Below are 9,697 nucleotides of genomic sequence, written 5' to 3' on the forward strand. Positions count from 1 at the left end.
GTAACTCGCCCCCGGAGCGGTCCAGGTGGGCCTCCTCCCGCCTCGCCTCCATCATCTCCTGTGTCTGCGGTCCTCCTCGCACCGCTGGGTGGTCCCGGCTCTCAGGAGCTCCATGGACTTAGTCACATCCATAAGATCTAGGTATTCACGTCAATATTGTTTGTTAATAGTTAAAAAAAAAAAAAAAAAAAATCCCTGCCTGCTCACCAGCAGAGGACTGTATAGGAAAAAAGCAGGTTGCATGAAATATTAAAACCAAAAAATGTAATATGTACATGTAGCCATATTAAAGCTGTGAATGGGAATTACACACCAACTCTGGAATATGGTTACCTCTGGGGAATGGGGAAGAAGGGATAAGACAATTTCTAATTTTTGTTTTTAATGAACATTTTCAAAATGTTAATATTTATTAAATTTGGATAGAGGGTTCATGGAATCTAGTGCTGTGAAGCATGAGTTTCAGGTTGGAATTCACTCTACATGCATAGTCCAAAACCTCCAAATAGAGAAATTCATTTACAATTTCCCAGGTTAGTAGGACCCAGAGCATGCCATCAGAAGCAGAGTTAAATTCTCTGAAAGAAATACACCCTCAAAACAGGCCTTCTAGTTTTCACACATACAAAGTTCCAATCAAAATTTGCTCATAATATATTTTATTTTTATTTAAAAAATATTTTTTTTGTTGATTTTAGAGATGAAAGGAGAGGGAGAAAGAGAAACATCAATGATGAGAGAGAATCCTTGATCAGCTGCCTCTTCACTGGGGATTGAGCCTGCAGCCCAGCCCAGGCATGTGCCCTGACCAGGGATGGAACTGTGACCTCTTGGTTACTAGGTCAACGCTCAACCACCGAGCCACACCGGCAGGGCAAAATTTGCTCATAATATATTTGAAAAGAAAATAAATTGATAGAGAAGCCCTTATAAATAGGAACCAGCAAAATCAGATCCACAGATTTCAGATATGGGGATTAACAGTTATACAATGCACAGTTACCCATTTAGTCTTTTAAAAATAAAAGAGAGAATTTTAAAAATAAAAAAAAATGAAAGAGAGGACTAAAAAATGGACCACAGAATAAGGGGCAAAAAAATGGACCAAGTATACTAGTATTTTAAATAACTGAAAAGTATATATTTCTAAAAATGAAAGAATTAGAAACAATAGTTATATTAAACAGCAGATAAAACACAGCTGAAAAAAAGATTAATAAATGGAATATTTAGGTGGTTCAAAATATGCCCACAAATTCTTGACATGCCCTTCAAAGATGATGCCTCGTTCTCCTTCCCTTGAGTGTGGACTGTACCTAACGCCTTGAGTCTAATTTAAAGAAAAAGCAGAAGTTGTAGCATGTGACTTGGGAGGCGAGGTCATAAAAGGAGCTCTGGTTTCCTGCTTCTGTCTCTGTGGGTCACTGGCTTTGGGACAGCCAGCTGCCGTGCTGGGGGGACACTTAGGAAGTCCTATGGGGAGGTTCACTCGATGCAGAACTGAAGCCGCCAGCCAACAGCCGTGTGAGTAAGCTTTCCCACGTCTGTGGCCCCAGCCAACATCTTGACTCCAACCTCATGGGAGACTCAACCAGAACCAACTAGCCAAGTCACACCTGAATTTTGGACCCTCAGAAACTAATGCTTGTGAGATAATAAATGTTAAGATCTTAGATTTGGGGGGTTCTTGCTTTCTTAATTTTTTCTATTATTTTTTATACTCTATTTTATTTCTTTTTTTCTTATCTGATTGTTATTATGTCCTTCCTTTTACTCAGTTTGGACTTTGTTTTCCCTTTTCTAGTTACTTAAAGTATAAGGTTGGATTATTTATTTGAGATTTTTTCTTCTTTCTTGAGATAGGCCTATATTGCTATGAATTTTCTTCATAGAACGACTTTGGCTGTGTCCCATAGATTTTGGTCCTTGTGTTTTCATTTTCATTTGTCTCAAGGCACTTTGATTTCTTCCTTGATCTCATTGTTAACCTATTCATTGTTTAGTAACATGTCATTTAACCTCCAGGTGTTTGTGTGCTTTTCAGTTTTTTCTTGTCATTGATTTCTAGTTTCATATCATTATGATCAGAGAAGATGCTTGATATGATTTTAACTTTAAATTTATTAAAACTTGTTTTATGGCCTAAAATGTGGTCTATTCTAAAAAACATTCTATGTGCACTTTACAAGAATGTATATTCTGCTGCTTTGGGGTGAAAATGTTTAAAAATATCAATTAAATTCATCTGGCCTAATGTATTATTTAAGGCCACAGTTTTCTTGTTGATTTTCTATCTAGATGATCTATCTACTGATGATGATGGGGTGTTACAAGTTCCCTACTAGCTTTGTAGTTAGTTGATCCACTGCTTTTACTAAGTGTTTGCTTTTGTTAGTTAGAATATATTTCTTTCCTATATCTTCTTACTCATATTTAGATCTATTCTTTTCTACTTAAAGAAGTCCTTTCAATATTTCTTGTAATACTGGTTAGTGGTGATGAACTTCTTTACCATTTTCTTGTCTGGGAAACTATCTCTTCTTCAATTCTAAATGATTGCCTCTGCCATGAAATATTTCTGTTGAAAAATCAGCTGATAGTCTTATGGGATCTCCCTTGTAGGTAACTAACTGCTTTTCTCTTGCTAATTTTAAGATTCTCTCATTGTCTTTAACCTTTGGCATTTTAATTATGATGTATCTTAGAGTGGGCCCCTTTGTTTTCATTTTATTTAATTAACTAGAGGCCCAGTGCACAAAATTCGTGCACAGGGGAGTGGGGGGTTCCTCAGCCTGGCCTGCACCCTCTCCAATCCGGGACCCCTTGGGGGATGTTTGACTGCCGGTTTAGGCCCGATCCCACAGGGCAGTCGGACATCCCTCTCGCAATCTGGAACTGCTGACTCCTAACTGCTCACCTGCCTGCCTGCCTGATTGCCCCTAACCACCTCTGCCTACCTGCCTGATCGCCCCTAACCACCTCTGCCTGCTGGCCTGATCACCCCTAACTGCATTCCCCTGCCGGCCTGGTTGCCCCTAACCGCCTCTGCCTCAGCCCCTACAAACGTGGCTTTGTGCGGAAGGATGTCCAGGTGGATGTCTGGAAGACGTCCGGTCTAATTAGCATATTACCCTTTTATTAGTATAGATTATTACTTATTTTTATTAAATATATTTTCTATCAATTTCAGGGAGGGAAGAAGGGAGGAAGAGAGAGAAGAGAAAGAGAGAGAGAGAAATACATCAATGATAAGAGAGTCATTGATTGGCTGCTTCCTGCACACCTGCCACTGGGGATAGAGCCTGCAACCCAGGCATGGGTCCTGATGGGGAATTGAACCGTGACCTCCTGGTTCATAGGTCAATGCTCAACCACTGAGCAACACCAGCCAGGTTACTATTATTAATTTTAGTCCTCACCTGAGGACATGTTTTTCACTTATTTTAGAGAGAGTGAGAAAGGAAGAGGGAGAGGGGGAGAGAGAAACATTGATGTGAGAGAGAAACATCGATTGGTTGCCTCTCGTATGTGCCCTGACTGGAGATAGAGCCGCAGCCATGCCCTGATCTGGAATCAAACCTGGGACCCTTTGGTGCACAGGACGGCGCTCCAACCAACCGAGCCACACCGGCCGGCGGGTTGGTTTTATCTGCGACTCTCTGCACTTCCTGGATTTGTGTGTCTGTCTCCTGCACCAGGCTAGGGAAATTCTCAGTCATTGTTTATTCAAATAGGGTCTCCATCCCTTGCTTTCATTCATGATCTCAGTCTTTGCATCAATCTTACAAGGGACTTAGTCTCTTTCTTCAGATGGTAGTTTACATTCAAATAGATAAATGACTTGCTCAGTGCTCAGTGGCCAAAAGTGCCAGAGAAAGGGCTGGAAGTAACTTCTGCCTCACTCCAGAGATAGAAGCGGGAATAAAAGGTCGTAATTTAAAACCAGATCATTAAGAGACAGGAATATCCAACTCTGCCCATTTGGTCATCAGTCACCTAGCAAATGCACGTGAGCACTTGCTGTCCCCAGAAACTAACATTAAAAATAAATAAACTCTATATCCTCTATTGTGAGGGGTCAGAAATAAAGGCCATCATCTCTGAAATGTCAGGAGCAGCCTAACCCCCAGAGCCTATGAAGTGTCTGTATTTGTAGTCATTCTGGCTGTTTGGTTTTTTCTCTAAGATGCCTCAACTTTATTTAATCTAGAATAGTAGAGCAGGGGTGCCTGCTATTTTTTTTCCCCAGGGTGGAATATCTTTAAATTTCTATTTCCTTTAATAAATACTATATAGGTGGGGTTTTTTTTCCTAATTTACCATACGAAGAAATGTATTTCTCTGTATTAGGAAAGACTTGTAAGATAAGCAATTGCATCAAATACAGTCATTCTTTATCAGTAACTGAAAAAACTGATCAGCACTGATGATCACACATAATTACCAAGTGGAAAAGGAGCCCAGCACTTAATTAACACTAATAATCTACATGGGCACAACTGTGTTTCAGACATTTGATAAATTAGCAAAATATCTAAAAGTAGTAACTATGCAGAAATAGTCTTTTATTTCCTGGTAGATAAAAACTTAATAGCTCTACATAATCTCTCTCTATAAAAGCCTAATATGCAAAGTGTCCCCTTGGGAATTCGACCTATTGGGAGTTCGATCACTCGCTATGACGTGCGCTGACCACCAGGGGGCGGAGCAGAATGAAGGAAGGCCCCGGCCAGCAGCTGGCAGCCAGGGAAGGGAGGCCCTGGCCAGTAGCCAGCAGCCGGCAGCCAGCAGCCACTAGGGACCCTACCGCTGCACAAATTTTGTTCACTGGGCCTCTAGTAAAGATATAATCATGAAAGTCCATGAGTTCTTAATAACATTAATATACCAGGCACATATATAAAAACAGGAACATTGGTATGTAACACAAGCAATTGTAACTTAAGCAAATGATTTTGTGAGGGGACACTAATATTGGATAAAATTAAAAGCTGGGGTTGAACTTTAAAAAAAGGCCTAACGGCATATAATAAGTAAATTTTAATTGAAAAAGTAAAGTCCAACCTGATGGCCAGTATCCTGAGTTTAAATCATCTCTGAATGAAATTCCAATGACTAGACAAAAGATTATGTAGTTAACAACCTAGAATACACAAATTTAAGAGGCAACCTTTTTGTTTTTTTTTAAGCAGGGTATGGTTACTAAATCCAAGGGAAGTACAAAAATAGACGCAGGTATTTCTGAAATCTCAGGGAAACAAATCTTTGTGAAATTCAGATTAAAGTTAGTAAACCTGAGGTGGGTTCTGCACTTTACTCCAGGACATGTCTCTGCTTCAGGTGTAAGGATCACATTCTGAGTATCAAGGTTGGAGAGAGTGAAGATTGGAGAGTGTTAACCTGGACGGGCCTTAAAGAGTATCCAGTACAAGCCTTGCATTGAACACATTGGTAACTAGGCCTAAGCGGGAGAAGAACCCTGTGAATGACCCCACAGGAATTTAGGGGAAGAGCTGACCTGGAAGTCAGTGACCTTAGACCAATCGGTATAAAAACAACATTGGTCAACATTAGTATAAGAGTAACCAACATCCTTTAACATCTCCAGGCCCTGGAACACATTACACCATTTGATTCCTATTGGGGGAAAAGAGAGCAAGTTAGGCATCTTATTCCTTATTATTATTATTCAGTTTAAAAATATTCAAGGCTTGCCTGACTGGCATGGCTCAGTGGTTTTGCATTGCCCTATGAACCAGGAAGTCACGGTTCGATTCCTAGCCAGGGCACATGCCTGGGTTGCGGGCTCAATCCCCAGTGTGGGACATGCAGGAGGCAGCCAATCAATGATTTCTCTCTTATCATTGATGTTTCTATCTCTCTCTCCCTCTCCCTTCCTTTCTGAAATCAAGAAAAATATATTTTTTAAAAATGACCCACATAAGGCTTATAGCTCTACATAATAAAGATGTAATCATGAAAGTACATGAGTTTTTAATAACATTAATATACCCGGCATATATATCATAACTAGTAGCTGGTGCATGAATTCGTGCACATTGAAAGGAAATTAATTAAAAGAAATGCTTTAATATCACTATTCACCCTTTCTCTATAATAGAAATGTCAACCAAATTCATGGTAGACAATGACAGATTGAAACACACTTGTGCAATTGGTGCCAGTGAGAGCTTTACATGTATGGCGCATGCGCCAGTCAACTTGGCCTTTTATAGATGTAGAGTAAACTTGCTTAATTAGACCTGCTTTCTGATGTAACTAAACCTTTTCCAGCCCAGTGAAGCACCCCAACTTCTCTTTCAGGTAATTGTCAGCAACACAGCAATAAACATCAACACAAAGCAGATTATTATTGTAGATCATGCAGGGAGAACAAAGGGTAAAATCAGCAGTGTTTGACTATATTCTGCGAAGTGAGAAAACCTGAAGTCATTTTCAAGGTCCATCATTTCTTCCTTATTCTCAGTCGGGTCAAGTTTCTAAGCTTTCTAAATCTCTGTTTTCCAGCTAATGAAAAGAAAAGAGGATTCCCTTGAATCTCCTATCTACCTACTCCAGGATTTCTGTGAGGATCAAATGAAATGAGGGAACATGCTTCACAGACATTTTCTTAAAGTGTAAAATGTTTCCACCTGGCTATAAAACAAGTCATGTTTCTGGGCTGAAGAAACTGCAAGGAGGCTAGTCACTAGGGAGAGGAAGCCGGGCATTGCTACGTGATGTCATTATCTGGCACCCACAGCAACCATTTTTGGGCTGGGCTGGGCTGGGCTGGGCTGTGGGCTGCATTTTGTGCCATAGGGTCTTGGCAGTGTTGGCTGCGATTTGGTGGGGTGTCACTCCTGGATGGTGGTGGGGCCCACTTGGGGGAAGCCAAATATTGCTTTGTGGGCATCAGGTTTGCAGTGCAGTTCCTCTGTAAATGGCCAGCACGTGTCATGGCAGCTCCTGTGTTGAGTGTCTGCCCTCTGGTGGTCAGTGTGTGTCATAGCGACTGGTAGGACAGACACTTAGCATATTAGCCTTTTATATATATAGATAACAGGATTTGATTGTAAACTAACTTCAAGACACACACATATTTATCCTATTTGAAAACATCTAAGACCAGACAGCATGCATGATTTTCAAATACCAGGAGACTCAAACTGCATTCAATTACAAACTACCCCTATTTTTCAAAATGAAAAAAATACACACACCAATGAGATGGTTTTCAAATATTTTAATTTTCCCATAATCAAATTCTACTTCTGTGGCTTGCTGTAAACAGAATTTAAAGTTCTGTAAATTACTTCAATGATCCAAGTAAGACAATCCTAATATATAGAAGCCCAGGGTTGTAACCACCAATCACAACTGAAGGCTGACCAACCCGGAAGTCCTTCAGTCAGAGCTGGGTTGCCATGGCGACCCAGCACTGACTGCCCAGGGTGCTGAGACCCACAGAGAGAGGCAGGGTCTGATCCACAGCTCAGTAGCAGCTGTTGATCAGTACTTGCCTCTCTCTTTCTCTCCCTCTTTCTTTCCAGGCTTCCCCGGCAGCTGGGCCTTTCTTTCTCCCCCAGCATCCAAGGGGCTGCTGTTCAGCCCCACCTCTCTGATCAGGCCTGGAGATAGGCCCGGAGATGTTGGCTGGCATAGGAACCAACCAATCAGAACCAAATGTGGGTGCTGTGAAGAACCAATGGCTGCCTAGGAGGCAGAGCTTTTGACACTGACTGGCATAGAAACCAACCAATCAGAACCAAATCTGGGTGCTGTGGGGAGCCAATGGCTGCCTAGCAAGTGGAGCTTTTGACGCTGACTGGCATTGAAACCAGCCAATCAGAACCAAATCTGGGTGCTGTGGGGAGCCAATGGCTGCCTAGGAGGTGGAACTTTGGACAGTGACTGGCATAGAAACTGACAAATCAGAACCAAATTGACCAGCAGAGGAGGGCAGTTGAGGGTGAGATCAGGCCTGCAGGGGAGGGCCATTGGGGGTCAGGCAAGCAGAGAAGGGCAGTTGAGGTCAACCAAGCCAGGAGGGAAGGACAGCTGGGGGCAAGATCAGGCTGGTAGGGGAGGGCCATTGGGGGCAAGATCAGGCCATCAGGGGAGGTCAGTTAGGGGCGATCAGGCAGGCAGAGGCAGTTAGGGGTAACCAGGCCGGCAGGGGAGGGCAGTTAGGGGCAATCAGGCAGGCAGGCAGGTGAGCAGTTAGGAGCCAGTGGTCCCAGATTGTGAGAGGGATGTCTGACTACCGGACATACCCCAAAGGGTCCCCAATTGGAGAGGGTGCAGGCTGGGCTGAGAGAACCGCCCCCTCTGTGCACAAATTTTGTGCACTGGGCCTCTAGTCTATATAATAAAAACCCAGTGGTTGTAACGCCGTAACAACCAAAGGCCAGTTGCTATGATGCCCACTGTGACCAGTGAGCCCAGCCCCTCCCTCAGGCCAGTCCAGCGCCCCAGAGGGGACCCCTGCCATGATCAGGGGTGTGGCAAGCTTGCAAACTGCCAGCGATCCCTCTCCCAGGTTGGCCCAGCACCCCAGAGGGGACCCCGCCTGGATTGGGGGTACAGCCGTCCTTCAAACTGCCGGCAGCCCCTCGCCCAGGCCGTGGCGGCAGTGGGGGCCGGGAGTGTGAGGCGCAGTCTTTTAAGATAAAGAAAGACCCACTGGTGTTCCCAGGTGCCTCCCAGTACTGGCCGCCCTGCCCCGACCCCCACCCTGTGCGGAGCCCCAGGCAGAGCAGCTCGGGTGGGTGTGGGCCGTGCGGCCCCAGGCTCCAGGCCCTGTGGGGGTGGAGAGGTTCACACCGCAGCCAGTGTAGCCGGTTAACTCTGCTGGGGAGGCCTCGGGGCTCCCGTGTGTTCAGGGGCAGCCTGTTTATGCCGGGACCCAGGAGCGCAGCCACACAACGCAGTGGGCATGTGCTGGCATCATATGGACATCTGTGTGTGAAAAGGTGTGCACACATACATCTGTTTCTCAGAGGCGTACCTGGAAAGGCGCTTTATCTGTAATAGGCAGTTTTCAAAATGTAACCCAGAGCAAGGGGTCTGTATTGAAAACACACCCACAAGGAAAGGCTTTTGATACTAAACACAGAGCTGTAATCGAAGTGTTTATGCCCAAATTCACTGTGAATCAAACGTACGGTGATACTTATCTTCTGGTGGGTCTGTTTGAAAGGTTTGGCCGATCAGTTCTCATTTCAGAAAAATAAAATAACGTACCTAAGTGATTACTAAATGTATACTCTAAGGCGAGTAGTTTACCCGCTGTGTGTACTTTTTGCGCGGGTGTAGCACATCAAGGCTGTTTATAAAGTGTAACCTGGATGATGTGACACTATGGTTGAGGAAGGGGGTGTGGCCAGTTGTTTTTAAAAATTAGGCACCTCACAGTTTTTAAAACAAACCTGTTAACCCACAATCTTCAGAAGCAGGTCGGGGTCTTTGAAGACCTTAGTATAGGCCTAAGACATAGAAAAGCAGCTGCCTTTTTAGGATGTGGCCTGAAAGAAACCTGTTATTTTCAGTTATTACTGTCTTCCAAGTAAAATAACATTTTTGCAGCCTTTTTATGTGAGGGTTTTTTTTTATTACAATATTTGAAATAGGTGTTGTCGTTATTTTAAAGCAGTAGTTTTTTCCTCTCAGTATCAGAGACCTAAACTTTCACACG

Source organism: Myotis brandtii, unplaced genomic scaffold, assembly GCF_000412655.1.
Source record: "Myotis brandtii unplaced genomic scaffold, ASM41265v1 scaffold314, whole genome shotgun sequence".
Taxonomy (NCBI): Eukaryota; Metazoa; Chordata; class Mammalia; order Chiroptera; family Vespertilionidae; genus Myotis; species Myotis brandtii.